The following is an 18,696-nucleotide window of genomic DNA, read 5'->3' as shown; positions in this document are numbered from 1 at the left end:
CATCCCAGCATCACCCCCCTCCGTCCCCCACTCAATTCAGCCCAGCTTACTTACCTGTACATCAGCGTTTCTTTCTTTCTATTGTGCTTGAGATCCCCAGCCAGACTCTTTTCGTCTCAACCACAACCAGTTGCTGCTCCTCTCTGCTGCTTCAGATAAGTTCTTCACTGTGCGATGCAACTCTTGGCCACTGAATCTGACGTTTCTGAAAAACCGGGTTGTAAAGTGTGCCACAAATCTTCGACAACCCACTTCCACTGGGTTTAGGTTCTGTGGTGATGGGAGAACATCATATGTTGACCTGATGAGGAAACTGATCCTGCTTTGTTCCATTGACCATAGGTCTTGCCAGCCAATCTTGCGTTGTTCCACACTCTCCCATCTCATCCATTCTCCCTGCTTGGCCTGGGAAATGGCCTTTATACACCTCATCCTCTCCTCCTGCTTTTGCACCTCTTTGACTACCAGCTTCCTCCTTTGAGCTGGGGCTGCCTTGTGCCATGTAGGAGGAGATGAACTGAGACCAAGACCCCCTCTTCCATGCTGAACTTGCCCCATGACATCACCAATTCGAAGGGCAGCCTTTGCATCTTCCACAGCTTTCTTTGCCGCCCACTTTCTTCCAGTTTTCAACACAGGTGCTGCCTCCCTTACGCATTTGTCGCGTGTCATTTCCAGTATGACCTTGGCGCACTTGAACTCCTCAGTTAGAGCGGAGACTGGTAGCTGCAGTATTCCTTTACCATAAAGTCCCACTCTGCTGAGGCAGCGTGGAACTCCCAACCATTTCCTGATGTATGAACTGATTAAAGCTTCCAGCTTCTCTACTGTTGTCAAAGAAACCTCATACACAGTCAGTGGCCACTGCAACCTCGGCAGTAGACCAAACTGAAAGCACCAGAGTTTTAGTTTGCCTGGTAGAGCGCAGCTGTCTATGCTCTTCAACCCTTCCACTGCTTGTTGTCTAACTTCACCCACACGAACTGTGTCCTTTAGATCCCCGTCGTACCATCTCCCAAGACTCTTCACTGGCTTCTCAGACACTGTTGGTATTACCTCACCATTAATGAAGAATGTTTTATCTACTACTTTGCCTTTAATTATAGAGATGCTCCTTCATTTAGTGGGCTTGAATTGCATTCGTGCCCATTCAATGTTATTGGTTAATTTGCCCAATAACCGATTCGTGCAGGCTACTGTTGTAGTCATGGTTGTCATGTCATCCATGTATGCTCGAATTGGTGGTAGTCGCATTCCAGAAGCCAAGCGCTCTCCTTCTACTACCCATTTTGATGCCCTAATGGGCAGCAGTGTGGAGTAGTGGTTAGGGCTCTGGACTCTTGACCGGAGGGGTTGTGGGTTCAATCCCCGGTGGGGGACACTGCTGTTGTACCCTTGAGCAAGGTACTTTACCTAGATTGCTCCAGTAATAACCCAACTGTATAAATGGGTAATTGTATGTAAAAATAATGTGATATCTGTAAAATGTGAAATAATGTATAATGTGATATGTTGTAACAATTGTAAGTCGCCCTGGATAAGGGCGTCTGCTAAGAAATAAATAATAATAATAATAATAATAATAATAATAATAATGATTACTTCCATTGCCATGGTAAAAGCCAGTGGAGAAATGGTGCATCCTACCATTATTCCAACCTCTAGGCATTGCCATGTAGTGCTGAATTCTGAACTTGAAAAACTAAATTGCAAATCTCCAAAGTAGGCTTTCACTAAATTTGTTATTGTCATCGGTACACTGAAAAAATCAAATGCTGCCCAAAGAAGTTCATGTGGCACTGAACCATATGCATTAGCCAAATCCAGGAATGTCACATGGAGCTCCTTCCTCTCCTTTTTGGCTGATTGAATTTGTTGCCAGATCACATTGATGTGTTCTAAGCATCCTGGGAAACCTGGAATGCCCGCTTTTTGTATTGAAGTGTCAATGAAGCAGTTCTTTAATAGGTAAGTTGACAATCTCTGAGCAATAATGCTGAAGAAAATCTTGCCTTCTACGTTTAATAGGGAAATAGGACGAAACTGACTGATGCTTGTAGAATCTTTTTCTTTAGGTATAAAGACTCCACCTGCTCGGCGCCATGCTCTTGGTACAACTTGTTTTTCCCATGCCACTTTCATCAATTTCCACAGAATTCGTAGAACTCCTGAAGCACTCTTGTACACTCTGTACGGAACTCCATTAGGTCTTGGAGAAGATGAAGCCCTTGCTTTTTCACAGCTTGCTCTACTTCTTTCCACTTAGGTGCACAGTCCTCCATTTGGTATTCTGGTGGATTGATAGGTGGGATGTCTGATGGAATTGACATAGGCTCCTGCCTTTTTGAATCTGTATGTGTTTCCTCCAAATATCTCTCCAGCTCAACCTTAGATGCTTTTAGTGTGCCATTCTTCTCACTGGTGAATAACTTCTTTATAAATTTGAATGGGTCTTTATAAAAGTTAGCTCTCGCACGCTCCTTCTTTTTGTAGCGTTTCCGTAGGCACTCAGCTCTGCGCAATGTTGCAAGCTTATCTTTTATGACCCTTTGTAAGAGATTGAGTCCCTCCTTCTGACTTTGTTCTGCTCTTCTCCATTGCTTCCTCAGCTGTCTCCTTTCTCGAACAAGCGTTCAATCTCCTGGGGGGGGGGGGGGGGGGGGAGGGGGGGATGGGACATAACAACACACATCTGAATAAAATACAAAATAAAATAACTCCCTCTCTATAATGCACATATAGTGAAGCAAAAATGCAACTTTCCGTGAATTAACCATGCATAAAGTACCATGTAATCAACGCTATAGTTTTTACCAAAAAAAAGGTATAACATTCCCACTCGTGGATCATTTTAAGTAGCAGTTTTTAAACTGTAAATAGGCTGGTTAAACTGCGGTCGGGAGTTCAGTTCGAAACGACAGAAGGACAGCAGGTCGGGATAGGGGAAGAGGGAATGGGCTCGCCCAAGGTTCAGCTGCCAGAGCGGGGCTGAAGAAAAGCTGAAGCGTCTCGTCTCCCGGAGAAAGGCGCAGCTCCTCGCAGCAAAAAAGTAAATACACAATAGGAAAGATAACCACGTAATAAGCCTAATATTTATTTAGTTATCAAATGAATGCTGAATAAGATATATGTGTTTTAATTGCTAGTGCAGCTTGTCTTCAGCTCAGATACTGTATCAAAAGAGAAAGACAGAAACGGAAGTTCGACTGAGAAGTTGTTTACAGTTTGAACAACACCGGTATAAATATTGCGTGAATCATTAGTATAGGGAATTAGGGGACATGTTGTAGGAGCTTTGTAATCGAGAGCCTTATAGTGAGGGAGCACTGTATATATATATATATATGTATATATATATATACACACAAACACACACTGCTGTGCAAAAGTCTTAGACATGTTGCATTTTTCTACTCTGATGCATTATGAGCATCAACAATTTACTCAAAGCCTCCATTAGTGTTTTCTACTATTATAACAACCTTGATTTGCATAAAGAAAGACTCACCATGAAATAGCTTGCCTCACTCAATTTTCAAGGTGTGGTGTCCGAAGCATAATCAGCAAGTACACAGATACATCATTTGTAATTGACAAACCCAGGACTGGAAGACCCAAAATGCTGTCTAACAAGGATGAGCAATACTTGAAGATAATATCCTTAAGGAATAGAAAGAAAGGGGCTCCCGAGTGGCGCATCCAGTAAAGGTGCTCTATGTGGAGTGCAGGACGTGCTCTATAGTCTGGACGTCGCGATTTTGAGTCCAGGCTATTCCTTTGCCGACCGAGGACAGCAGCTTCCAGGGGGCGGCGCTCAATTGGCTGGGGGGAGGGAGGGCTAGGTCGGCCAGGGTGTCCTCGGCTCACTGCGCACCAGCGACCCCTGTAGTCTGGTCGGGCACCTGCAGGCTTGCCTGTAAGCTGCTCGAGAGCTGTGTTGTCCTCCGACGCTGTAGCTCTTGGGTGGCTGCATGGTGAGTCCGCAGTGCGAAAAAAAGCGGTCGGCTGACAGCACATGCTTCAGAGGACAGCGTGTGTTCGTCTTCGCCCTCCCGAGTCAGCGCAGGGGTGGTAGTGGTGAGCTGAGCATAATAAAATAATTGGCCATTCCCAATTGGGAGAAAATAGTAAAAATAATTGGCAACGACTAAATTTATATATAAAAAAAGGAATAGAAAGAAGACAAGCGTTGAATTGACAATAGAACTGGCAGAAGGCACAGGTATCGTCCATCAAATCAACAGTACGAAGGTCACTCTTGAAATCAGGACTTAAAGGATGTGTTGGATGTAAGAATAACTGTTAAGAAAGGGGAACAAGACTAAAAGGCTACAATATGCACAAGAACACAAAAATTGGACTATGGAACAATGGTCAAAGGTGCTTTGGACTGTTGATGGATGGACAACGACACCTGTTTTCTTTATGGAAGTGAAGTTACAGGTCTCAGCAGATGGAATCTTGAGCAACAAAGCTACAGGTAAACCTATAGATCTCGACAGGTGGTATTCGAGTGCCCCACCCCACCCTGGCTTCAAGACGTTGTAAGGTAACAGAGATGGTATGTCTTCGCCCTCATGGCTTCAGAGAGTTCGATGCTGAGCTGGCGTCACTGTAGATGTAGTTTTTCTGCATCAACATTACTTACAGGCATTAATATACTGTAATGTACTGGGCAGGTTAAATCCCACTGGAGAGCAGCATGCTCTCTCCAGGACGTGAATGTTGGTTGAGAGTGCGTTCAGCATGCAGATACATGCAAGTATATATATTTTTGGGACAAGAGGTGTGGCTATTTGTCTATTTACAAATAGGGGTGGCACCATTGTGTGGTGGGCAACAATGGCAAAGAGACGGGAGATGTCTGACAAACTGTGCTGATTGATTTAAATAAAAGGCAATCAAAGGTGGGTGCGTACCATTGAAGATATGTTAATCACTTCATGACAAGTAATCACCACCTATTCAAGACAATGACTGTAAGGTTACCCTTGCATCTCCCAGCAACCACAATATACCGGTTCATACAACCTCCCAAAATACAGCCTGGCTGCATGACTGCAAAGAATAGTCTACAATAATTCAAACAGTATAACTTGACAAAAATATCATTACACTGGGCTGTGTATTTGTATTACATTTATTATGGGGCCATGAACAAGATATTCAGGCCAAGCATTAGATTTGCTGTGCCATATATTTTTCTTCAAAGGATTTGATACAACCTTTTTCAAACCGATCCACAAGATAGTGTTCTGAGCTGTATTTTTACAATGCTACAGAAGTAATCAGCAAAACTCCTTATTTACTAGCTTAAGAAATGCAATAAAATATGTTTGATAGAAACTGATTATTATCTTCTAATGAATGGACAATACAATTCCATGTATAAACAAACACGTCCTAATCTGTCTAACCACGCAATATTCATATAACAGATTTATTCAGAGCAGTAACCAATGGTGTGATAGTGTTAATATGTATACACTTCATTTCTTTACAGTCTCTAACATGCTTTCAGATTTAAAATATATTGTTATGTATATTGTTCTTGCTTTGATTAAACATTTAACACTAAAAATAATTCTCTCAAGCAAGAATGTTCTAATAAATGAGACAAATTGGCCAATAGAGGTCTCTAAAACACAGTGCTTAGAAAATATTTATTTTTCAAGAATTTAAGGCATAGGATTGCTGCAGTAGTTTCCATTCCCCTTGATGCTGTACAGTACACCTTTTAAAAAGGTGATTTTTTTGCTTCAAATGTAAGAATATACATACTGTAAGTCATTAATACAGTATTTCTCTTGTGGAAAGGAATGTTTTCATATGAATTAAACTCATTTAAATAATAACCAATTGTGGCAAAGTTGTTGCAGTGTCCAGGTGCAGGAGTGATGCAGTGCGTAATCAGGAGACAGACAGTTGTAATCCACTCAGAACAAGCTTTAATGACAATCCTGGTCTGGTGACCAAACAATAAATCCAGGCAGTACACAACCATGTGTAATTTTAGGACTGCTGAAAAAAAAACAGCAATTAGGAAGATAGGGTACAAATCCCTCAAGTATTTATAACTTTAAACTGGATAATTAGACTATAACAAACCCTGTACATTAATACAAATACTACTCAGCAGTCAAGTTCAGTTACAAAAATACAAAAGTGAAATATACCTAACACCTCAAAATGAAGGAACGTTTGCAATGAATGCTTTAAAAAATGTAAACTGAAAACAAAATTCATGCATGAAACACCATGTTTAAATGTTAAAAAAAGATTTTACTTCAGTATTTAAGAATGTTAACAACTGCATATGCTGCTGTCTATATAACAACATTACTTGAATTTCTGATTTGCTTCTTGGTGGATATATTATTTGTAATCTTCGACTATTTCAAGTAGGAGCAGAAACATATCTACTGGTATTTGTCTCACAGACCAATGGCGACTATACACCTTGCAAGTGTCTTAACCACGGCATAAAGAGCCATGCTCCATTGCACAAGCAGTTTCAGAGCAGTAACCTTGGTTCAGCAGCAAGGCTCACAATCTGTACAGCAGTGCATCACACAACCATCTTCCTTCACTTATCCTGTGCAATTGACTGTGGCCAGTCTTATCTGAGTCAAGAAACCAGTGTAGCAGGTTTGAGACTTTGCATGTACTGGCCACAACTATGACAGTTATAGAAACATAACAGACACATTAGCTTGTAGTCTTGGTATGCTTTATTATAGTGTAGAATGCACGTAAGACCAAACTATAATGGACATAAAAAAAGACACCAAGGAAAATTTTACAGAATTGTAGGACACAGAAGCTTTAACTATCTTAGCATACATTTCAGTCCAAATAAGGGCATGCTGAGGAATAAGCACAAACAAGTACCATTTATGGCAGTTTTCCCGAGTATAGTACACAAGTAAAAATCATATTATACATAATCAAAACGATTTATTTTTTGTAAAAATGTATTAAATATATGTTGGATGTGTGCTTTCTCCACCCACGCAAATGAACTAATTTATATTTAAAGATGGAGAGAGCCACCTGAGTACACCTGAGAATGGGAACATTTTGTATTGGAAAGATTGATAACAATATAAGAAGAACATAAGAAAGTTTACAAAGGAGAGGAGGCCATTCAGCCCATCTTGCTCGTTTGGTTCTTAGTAGCTTATTGATCCCAGAATCTCATCAAGCAGCTTCTGGAAGGATCCCAGGGTGTCAGCTTCAACAACATTATTGGGGAGTTGGTTCCAGACCCTGACAATTCTCTGTGTAAAAAAGTGCCTCCTATTTTCTGTTCTAAATGCCCCTTTATCTAATCTTCATTTCTGACCCCTGGTCCTTGTTTCTTTTTTCGACATTGTCCATACCTTTTAGGATTTTGAATGTTTGAATCAGATCACAGTGTAGTCTTCTTTATTCAAGACTGAATAGATTCAATTCTTTTAGCCTGTCTGCATACGACATGCCTTTTAAACCTGGGATAATTCTGGTTGCTCTTCTATGCACTCTTTCTAGAGCAGCAATATCCTTTTTGTAACAAGGTGACCAGAACTGAACACAACATTCTAGGTGAGGTCTTATTATTATTATTATTAATTTCTTAGCAGACGCCCTTATCCAGGGCAACTTACAATTGTTACAAGATATCACATTATTTTACATATAATTACCCATTTATACAGTTAGGTTTTTACTGGAACAATCTAGGTAAAGTACCTTGCTCAAGGGTACAGCAGCAGTGTCCCCACCTGGGATTGAATCCACGACCCTCCAGTCAAGAGTCCAGAGCCCTAACCACTACTCCACACTACTGCCCTCTTACTAATGCATTATAAAGTTTTAACATTACTTCCCTTGATTTAAATTCAACACCTCACAATATATCCGAGCATCTTGTTGGCCTTTTTTATAGCTTCCCCACATTGTCTAGATGAAGACATTTCTGAGTCAACATAAACTCCTAGGTCTTTTTCATAGATTCCTTCTTCAATTTCAGTATCTCCCATGTGATATTTATAATGCACATTTTTATTTTTTTATTTGAATGACCTTTGCTGCTGTAACAGTGTTTGCCACTCCTCCTATTTTTGTGTCGTCTGCAAATTTAACAAGTTTGCTTACTATAACAGAATCTAAATCATTAATGTAGATTAGGAATAGCAGAGGACCTAATACTGATCCCTGTGGTAGACCACTGGTTACCTCGCTCCATTTTGAGGTTTCTCCTGTAATCAGTACTTTCTGTTTTCTACATGTTAACCACTCCCTAATCCATGTGCATGCATTTCCTTGAATCCCTACTGCGTTCAGTTTGAGAATTAATCTTTTATGCGGGACTTTGTCAAAAGCTTTCTGGAAATCTAAATAAACCATGTTGTATGCTTTGCAATTATCCATTGTCGATGTTGCATCCTCAAAAAAATCAAAATGTTAAATGTTTTCAGTGCTTTTCAATGGGCCATTACAACCAAAGGAGAGAGATACTATTTTGATTTCACAGCTGCAATGGACTTCAAACAATCTTGTGGTATCTCTCGAAGCTGGATGTCATCGGTCCCAGTTTGGGGAAAGGAATATTATGCATGTATTGACCGCACTACAACATCCTTTTCTCCTCCCCCCCCCCTCATCTCCCCATCCTCTGATCCCTCCATCTCCATTGCTCTAGAATCTACCACGCTCTCTTCCTCCTCCTCAGCCAAGAACCTCAGAGTAACCCTGGACCCCTGCCTTTAATGCACTTTAACTTGCACTTATATGCTCCCTATTTTACTGTATTTAATCCTGCACTTAACCCAATCTGTAGTATTTTGTATTTCATCATCTAACCCTGATGTAACTATCAACACTGTTATCTGCTCTTGAACTGCCCTGATATCAAATCGTACTGTGTTTTGTGTTTGCTCTTATTAGGACTGAAGTCACTGTATTTTGTATCTTGCTCATAATTATACTGTAATTCTTGATATGCATTTTTTGTATACAACTGTAAGTTTTTCATTGAAGAGAATGAGGACTCATTAGGGGCTGTACGAAATAACCAGAGGAAACCAAATTCAGCTATGATAAATGTGATCTGAATGAGACTTCCCATTTTAATGAAGTTAGTTAACTTAATTTGCTGTATAAAATAGCAAATTATTAAATAAGCCCCTGTCAATCTTCTGCAAACTCCCAGAGACAGTGAATGAAAGACGATCCATAGCCTATCTACCAGGATCGATCATTTCTGAGGAAACTGGGAAAGTATTCAGTATGGTGGCTGGGAAGAACCTTCAGGCTTTCTGCAGTCATTCATATTTGGCTAGATTCCATTATGCTTACTGTAATTAATTTAGCTTGGACTATTTAAATCTATTGAGCCTAACCCCAGGCAGCTGAATTGAAGAATTTAGATTACATGTGCCTAGGGTGAGACAAGGGCAAATGTGTTCCAGACTCAAGCAATAATGGAGCAGCAGGAACTATTCCTTAAATTGTTTAGATAGTAATTATTTCTGTCTTTGTTGTTTGATCATTTGTTTAAAATTCCAGTAATTAGAATCTATTAGGATTACTTGTAAATGGGAAGCCAAATTGTGGCAGTTGTATGTGTGACTTGCTATGCAAATATGTTTTGCTGTGTACTGTACAGTGCTTTGAGATACTTTTGTATAAAAAGCTATATAAATGCAATAAATGAATAAATACAAATGTCAGTTGTAATTATCTTACCTGAATTCTGCACCACTTGGGTATTAAAGCATTGATAATGGTGCTCTCTTTTTTCTGTCTTGGTATGTCCAACATGTTGGAAGTTTGTGTGTACAATACGTACAAATGCTAATGAGCCATTAGCAAGAGATGCTTGCTCCTTCTTCCAGAATCAGATTAAGTTTTAGCTCCCTTGGTAGCTGACCTGAGATTATGCTACTGAAACTAAAATATGGATATATATATTTATGATTTATTACAAGCATTATATATTGTTTAACATTTACCATTGCAGCTGCTATTTTCAACTTTGTGTAATAATAAAACTACTGTTTATTTTTTTGGTGACCCTGCCCTCCATATTTTAAAATCTGAATATAAAGAACCTGTTATTTATTTATTTTTGTTCAGTGCGCAATTGCACTGAAGTGACGTAGTCTAGCTACATGTTCAAATTAAATCTAAATTGTCTCAATGTACCCCATTTAGTACATCACCTGTCTCAGGAGGTGTTAAACATGCATTGTTTATGCAGATATAGTAATCTGTAAGTAGAGTCCATAGGTGTTAACAGAGGGGGTTTAATGTGTAATTGAAAGGGACTTTAACAGTTTCAGAAAATCTGGTGGGTACAAAGAGTAATACCTATTCATTGTGAGCACTTCACAACCCAGAGAAAGGACATCTTGGTAACGTCATGCTGCTCTGCAGAAAAAGCAAGTTCCAAAGGTGTAAACATACCTTAGATATTTAACACCTGCAGTGACATTTTATTTTTATTTTTGGTATCTTAACAAGTCCTGGCAAGGCAAGTATGTAAAACAAAATACACGTACAGCCAATTTTAGATCTAAACATGTACCAGAATGTAATTGCGTTTGTAAGCCATTTCAACGCAATACAAAAAACAAACAAACCAGAGATTAATGAGGAAATATATGTAATTAACACATTACTCTGTCGCTACTCCTTTTTAAAATAGGCTTAGGCTATTGTGACAGCACGACTCATAGTCAGGCAGTTAAAATCAGTCACACAAACAAATATGTTTGTTTAAGCATAGGATTGTGTACTGTTATTCACAAATGAAAACACAACCACAACATATACATTTTAGAATGTGTAGTGCCTTTGCTGTGCCACAGACACACAGTTTCTTTTACTTAGGGGAAGTCGTCAGTTATCTTTCAGGATTGTGAAGCATGGCACAGGCTTCTCCTCAGCCTGTACCATCGAAACACATGACAGGGACCACCCACCCTGTCACAAATATACTGTTGGATCTAATCTGTCTGGGAATTGTATCAATTATGTGTAAAACCAACTACAGCAACTGTATAGTATCAACTGAAGTGCTTTATTATTAGTCATACGTGTTGCTGAATAATTATTAAATAATAAATATTATAAAATGGCTTCGATAAATTAAGTGCTGTGATTGGCTAACAAGATCACATGACTGTGCAGTAAGAATGCTCCTCCCGCACGGCTATGACATCACAGACCAACTTACTTACCTAATATTACTACACCTTAATAGTAACAATTATCTAAACAGTGTTTCTGTAGGTAAAAATGTCAACATACAATTGAAACAGCATTTAAATCACCCAACAAACAATGTTTTTTTTTTCATCTGTCACTAAAAAGTACAGAAAAAATGGCAAATACAATGGTGTTTAGTCAGAGAACAGAACAAAAAAAACTCTGGTAAGCAGTAGCAGTAACACTTTATTCAAAAGCCATCTGAGAAATCACCACGCAAGTCTCACTCGCATGTAATATACTGTATATGCAGCAGCGGCATCTACTTATTAAACTAAATATCGCCTTATAAAACCGACTAGCGAGTATGCAATGTTTAAATTAGACACAAAAGATACATTTCAACATATTTAAAACAAAATTAAAATCTCTCCTGCTCTCTGCTGACAACCATTGGGCTTTTAAACAAGGTTGGGTTCGGCATAGAATTCTACTATGCTTGCCGCGGACGGGAAGGACTGCGGCACTGCGCAAACTGACACGGAAGTCGTTTAGTCCACATATCATCTAATGCTGGTTTACAATCTAGGAACATTATGTCGGTTACCAGCCACCAATGTCAAAACAATTATTGGTCAGCTTCTCTTAAACACCACAAAACCTGAGTAGGATCATTTTCTATATACAAAAAAAAATAAAACACTCAGAAGCTCCTCCCTTGATGTCAAGAACCAGTGTAGTGTTCAGCTATTCCGTGAATCCTCCCTCAGATGTGGGAAATCAGTCTGCTTTCAATTCCCAAATGCCATTTTATCTCGAATATTTTACTATAAATGGGAATGTTCAATGTGATGTTTATGGGAAAAAAAAAGATATGTATTCAGGGACTATTTTTCTTTTTCAGAGGAAGAATACATAATACATTTCTAATTCTTTCCTTAAAAAAGTTAGTTTGTGTAATATTTTTTTTTTTTAAATGTAGCCATTTTATAAGTGAAATAACCCACTCCATCTTCCTAGAATGTTAATCCTAACAAGACAAAGCTATTAGGAAATGCCAAGCAAGTTATGAAAAGTGCAACATCCAAAAATAAATGATCTATTCAAATAAATGTCAGCCATTACATGAACTGAATATCAATGTACATTTTTGTGATTTGAGGAAAAATAATATCCATCTTTCTGCAGCACATTATTATTTAATCAGGCAAAAGAATATCGTTCCACAATACCCTGGCAGTTGGTAATAACTGACTGACTTAATTTTAACAGTTTAATGTAGTTTTTGCCTGAAAGCATCTGTGCTATTAACTATATCAATGCAGATATGTGAAGGCTAAAAGAAAGGAAATGACAATGAAGTATTCCCAAATCTGACTCCTACTTTTTTCCACTTGGATCTTCTGACCGTGGCATTTCTGACTATGAATGCAATATTTTGATCTTAACATTTTAAAGAGTAAGTGCTGCAACTATTTTCATTAATACATACACTGCCACCTCATTACGGCCTGTCCATCTACCCAGTTAGAGCTGGCATCGTTCTGAATTGGAGATGTAAATTAGGTTGATCATGTGATGTGACATGTGATCCCTGCAAGTTAGCTGGCCCCTGTATCAAGGTCAGTCATGCTGGTAGGCTGCTCCAACACATTGATCATCAATGGGCAAACGTAAAAGCAGTGGTAAGACTAAGCCACAGTTCTCGTCAAAAAAGACAGCTGGCCGTGTTAGACAGAGACAGGTAAGCTTTTCAAGGTTGGGTTGCTCAAATAACAGAAACATTCAATGCAGGGCAGCCCATACCCATCTATAGCCATATCATGTGAATAGCCCTGCAACAGTGACTACTGTAGTCAGAGATCATAGCAACAAAACCCCCCAAAAATCTGAAGAAATCAACACAAATCACCACCCCTCTTGTATGGTTCCAACCGCCCAGGCTTGTGATGGCGGTATTATGGGATGGGGGCATGTTTTCATGGTATCCCTTGGTTCCCTGGAATGCCAGCCGAATACCATAGTTTACTTGAGCATCATTATAGATCAAGACTTCCCAACAATGCTGCATTTGTATCAAGATTGTGAAGGCTACTTTCAAGACGATAATGCACCCAACCACCAATGGCCCATCACAATCCCTGATTTTCAATCCATTTGAGCATGTAGGGAACAATGCACTCTTCATCAGAAGCATCTGCTCACCTCTGCATACAATGAGTGAAATATTAACAATTGGATGGATTAAGATCCCTCAAGAAACCTTTCAGCACCTTGTCGTGTCAAGGCTGCATTCAGGGCAAACTAGCTGCTTGCTTATATGTGTAAATGTAATTTGAATCTACATTACTTTATATACAGTTCTCCACTTACAATATTTTATATTTTGTCATAGAACAATTGGGTAAAGTTTAAGAAAAACAATTGAATAAAGTGAGTGCGTTGGGTTTGCAACACTTTATTAAAATGTACTGCCCTTTTTGTTTACGGCTGATGGTGTTACTATTTAGATTGTTCAATAGTGTTAGAGGTTTTCTGAAATCCAGAATATGTCAATAAAAATCCAACTAAAAACTGCTAGAATTGTTTCTGCTTTTCAGAAAAGGGCAGTTTGCATTAAATGGCAGATCTGGGCCCATGCATGCTATCTTCATTATCTTTTAGAAAGACACAAAGTCATTTTTGAAGACAATCACTGTCTCTTCATACTATAGTTCCTAAACCTTTTTCTCTGAAGCTCCCAATTATCTGAAATTGAAAGTTGCACCCCCCCCCCCTCCACCACTGTATTTAACAAAAAAATAGGTTAAATAAAACACCTTTGTAAACCTTAAAAAAAAAAACAGCCTTATACTGTTATGTCAGGATGTGAGTGGTGTGTAATAAGTAAAGGTCCAAACAGGAGGTATACTGTATGTACAAGAAAAGGTCAGTTTTAATTAATTAAATCCACCCCCTCCACCAGCAATAGTATGGGGGTTTAAAACGGCGGGTCTTCAGGCCCAAACAAAAAGGTTAAACAAATAATAAAACACAGCCCATTAATCCCACAAGAGCAAGAAAAGTGCTACGGTTTGGTTGCTGTTGTGGTGCTGTGCTGTGCGGAGGTAGTGGTGCTCCAGGGTGTGTGTGCTGTCTCCGTGGCTGCAGCTCCCAAACCGCTACTCGTCTGCAACAACAAAAATAACAACAACAAGCGCAGCGCTCCGGCGCATTAGTTTCAGCGTAAGGGGCCATACTCACATAGCTACGTCCCCTTTGTACTGCTAAACTCTTATCTGTGATCAGTGCGGTGCCACGCTCTACACAATCACCCCATGCAACACAGCTGATCACAATAGAGTTGTTTAGCAGTCTTACAGCTACGGCCTTTTCCCAAGATGGCCGACTTCCGGTCCCATCCTACCATCAAGTCGGCCCATCCCTGTGAAGGCGAACCACCAACCTTAGCACCCTCCCTGGCCGGGAGGTAGATTTGCAGCACAGATTCCTTCTCTCCCGTTCACACCTTAACCTATTAAAGTTGTGCATTTGTCACCCTCTGATATTACGTTCAAGAGAATGTATCACTTCAACAGCTACAATTAAAACAGTGATGCTGTTGTGGTTCAACACAGACTCATTACAAGCCACTGACAACTGGAAAGGACCAACCTTTAAATGACCTCACGTAATGACCAGTAAGACATATAAAGTACCAGGTCCATTTTTTTAAAATCACAACTGGACGTTACATTTAGACTTTTAAAATCTTGGCTCAAAAGAACTGAACTGTATGTTCATTTCAAACGTTGATATCTTTGTTTTTGGCCTTGCTGCCATGTTATGATTACTAGAGAATTGTCCGTTTCAAGATTCCTCTGATATATCTTTTATAGTTATACTCCAGAGGTTTACTGCTGCATGATTTAAAGCATTTTCATGGACCATCATAAAAAGAGTTTGCTGAGATTATGGCCTTTGTATCTAAATCACTGGATGTTAAGCCAAGTATAAACAAGTATGTTATTTCTGTAAGTAAGTTATTAGTTCCATAAGCTGTCAAGTTAGAACTTGTTTATGATTGATTTTGAGGATAACTTTCAACAGTATTTAGCAGTCAACAAGAAAATGTATATGTAGATTTGTATGACCCTGTATTAACCATAACCTATAATTGGAGATTAAATGATACTACACATAATACATTCATCCGACTTTGCAGTAAACTACAGGTGTTTTGCGAAAGTGTATGCATAGCTTACGATAATTACTACATGTTGATACAATGGGAATACTGACGGGGAAAACATTTGCCACTGATTTTTGCCTTTGCTCTGTAATGCGATTTTGGTGACATGCTTTTACCCATGTTTTTTAGTCTGTGTTAGTGCCAGTGGTTGGCATAATGTCGGGGTGTGGCCACATTTACACACAGCTTTGAGCGATGTCCAGAGAGGAGTGTGCGTTTCAAACGAACCAGGTAAGGAGAGGTTTTTTTGAAAGGCAGTCACAGCTGATCCTATTACGAAAAGGAAACATCAGTAGCAAGTGGTGAAGGAGAAGGACTGAGCAAGAGAGAGAGAACAACCTTTTTCTTCATACAATGTTCTAAATAATTTATATGTATTTATTTTTGTATTGAAATAAACAATAAGAAATGTATCTATGCTAACTGTGATGTTGAATGTTATTTTATTATTATTATTATTTATTTCTTAGCAGACGCCCTTATCCAGGGCGAATGTTCCTTCATTAACTTTACGGCTGCTCTGCAATATATAGATTTATATGGAAAACAAAATATTTTTCTGAATGTGTACACATCATATCATCTGGAAGTCATTTATTTCAAAGTGTTTTAAATTTGAATATGCACATCTCCATTTGCTGTGTGGAGTTTTTCCAAGTGTGTGTGTGTGTGTGTGTGTGTTTCAGACCCGACACTAGAAGAAATTATGAAAAGTTTGAAAAGTTAAACAAGCCAACAAGCTAAAACAAGATAATCTTTGGTACTGAATTAACAATCACTGGTCTCAAGAACACAAAAATATACAAAAACACGCACACACGTTTCCTTATGAAGTCCTGTCAGCAAATTCGGCAAACTGAGGTTCACTCTGTTTTATATCAATTATATTTTTAAAGCTATGGTATACAAATAATATCCACCTATACCTCACCGCGAAATTCACCTCTTTTAAGGGCCAATGGATACTGGACAAGTACGGAGAAGAAAAAAAAAAGTAACCTCATTTAAACTACTGCACAACGCAAGCGATGCAAACTATATATCTTCCTTCTGTAGATAGTCTTTTTTTTATTCCTTCACCATCCTGTGTGCATTGCACTTAGGCAAAAAAAAAAACAAAAAACATGTCCTTAGACAAAAAAATACTCCAAAGTGGTTAACGTTCTTGTTTACTGTTCAAATGACAACAATGTTTTAGGCCCTGTCCACACTATGCCTTTAAACCATATTAGCTGCATTTAAGCCGGCTTAAAAGTGCTAAATATGGTTTGCGTCCACACTACGCAGCATTTAATACCGTACTCGAGAACCAGACTCGAGACCACCTCAGGAGGTAGTCTCGAGTCCGATTCTAATTAGATCGCATCAGGTAGTGCGGTTTATCAGAAGTGTGGACGCTGTAATACCAAACTACATGTTTTGTGTATCCTCCAATATCCCAAAATGCTTTGTGGTATGTTTGGCGAAATACTCAGAGCAGGCGCCCGAAGGAGTTGCTATCACTGTACACTCCGCACTAGGTATTCATTTTTATGCTTCAAAAAATCTTTCAGGACATCTCTGTTAAACTAGTGGGGAAAATCGTATTTTTCTTGAATCGTACTTGTACTTGCTAGAACCAAAGTCATTGTATTTGTCTTGCTCTTAACCGTATCATTACTTGTACAGTGATCCTTGAAATGTATTTTTGTTTACGACTGTAAGTCGCCCTAGATAAGGGCGGCTGCTAAGAAATAATAATAATAATAATAATAATAATAATAATAATAATAATAATAATAATAATAAATAAACAAAAACACAGTGTTAAATTAGGCGACTGCAAAAATGAAATGCGAGTTAAAAGTAGGATCGGGGATGAACAAATTACGTAATGTGTCAGCTCTGTTTGAAATAAAATTAAGAGGACCAGAATTAGGCTCAGGCAAGATATAAAGGTAAAAACAAAGATTGTTTTGTAATTAACAGCTTTTTCTGAGTTTAATTATAAAACAGAATCAGCTCAATTTGTTTAAAGGGACTTCACCTGATTAAAAATAAAACCTGAAAACTTCAAGCCCCTACCTGTGTGTGTTCGGATTTACTTTTTACGCAATACTTGTAATATTTAATTGCAATTAAATATGAAATATGGACCTCTGTTAATATGGGGCATAACACATTATTTTAAAATAAAATACAGTGCATGGTGGAATACTGTCGTATTAATTTCCGCGGTTCGTTGCGCTGCTGGGAATTGTAACTGAACTATTCTAATGGTGTGTGGACGCAATAAGCCTGACTAAACATGAAACGGTACTTCAGTGTGGATGCTTTGAGCTGGATTAATGAGAGCGGTTTTTGAGTACGGTCCTCGAGATCGGTTATGTAGTGTGGACAGGGCCTTAATCAGCCTATCGGTGCATCTGTACTGGCTTTTCTGTGACCTGTACTGTACGGGGGGGGGACACAAAGTCAGTGCTGCATTGTTTTGATTTAGGTTGCTAAAATCTAGTTGTCAGTATTGGAAGTGAAATACCAGATATGGACAATAAAGCAAAAAAAGCTAAGTATATTTCGGCTTATGACCGTGTCAAGATATTTCCCAAAGAAACTGTACATGCAGATGGAGGTAATTGTTTTGCACATCTTGTAATGTGTCTTTGGAGAAAATACGATTGATCGCTATTTAGCTTCAGAATCACACATTAAACGAAAGGCTTCTACAGAGGCTGCTGAACAGAACGTAAAATAAACAGCTTTCAGAAAACCTTTTGGAAAGTCAGCGCAGACAAAAATTATTCCTGTCGGTTGTAGTCAAGTTAAATCAGTACTACAGGTATGATCTAGCACAGCCACCTCGTTTCAAACAACCTGCTTTTACTGCTTTTACTTTTTAAACGCAGTTAGAATTTTAGACCAGAATAGGCACATTTTCTTTGTTTTGACACACCAGACAGAGAATGTCGACAGCAACTGCTGGATGTTGCATGCTTGCCTTTAACAAATGACAGCACTCTGTTTTAGTAAGGAAGCAAGTACCACTGTTTTTAGGCTTTTACAGTGCTCTGAAATATTGTCTACTTAGGTTTATTTAATGTTTAAACGGGTCAGCGAAATCCTAATTTTATTCCATAACCTACCTGTGAAAAATACGTAAATGTACCGCGATCTAAGTAGACCCCTAATAATGATGTATACAGTACATAAAGTTACGCATTAATTGCTCCCCTGATCTGTCATATAGATTGCATTGTATCAAGTTCTACAGCTGGCAAATATAGGCACCCTGG

This window comes from Acipenser ruthenus, chromosome 3 (genome assembly GCF_902713425.1).
Source record: "Acipenser ruthenus chromosome 3, fAciRut3.2 maternal haplotype, whole genome shotgun sequence".
NCBI classification, from domain to species: Eukaryota; Metazoa; Chordata; class Actinopteri; order Acipenseriformes; family Acipenseridae; genus Acipenser; species Acipenser ruthenus.
Note: the sequence above shows the minus strand (reverse complement) of the source record.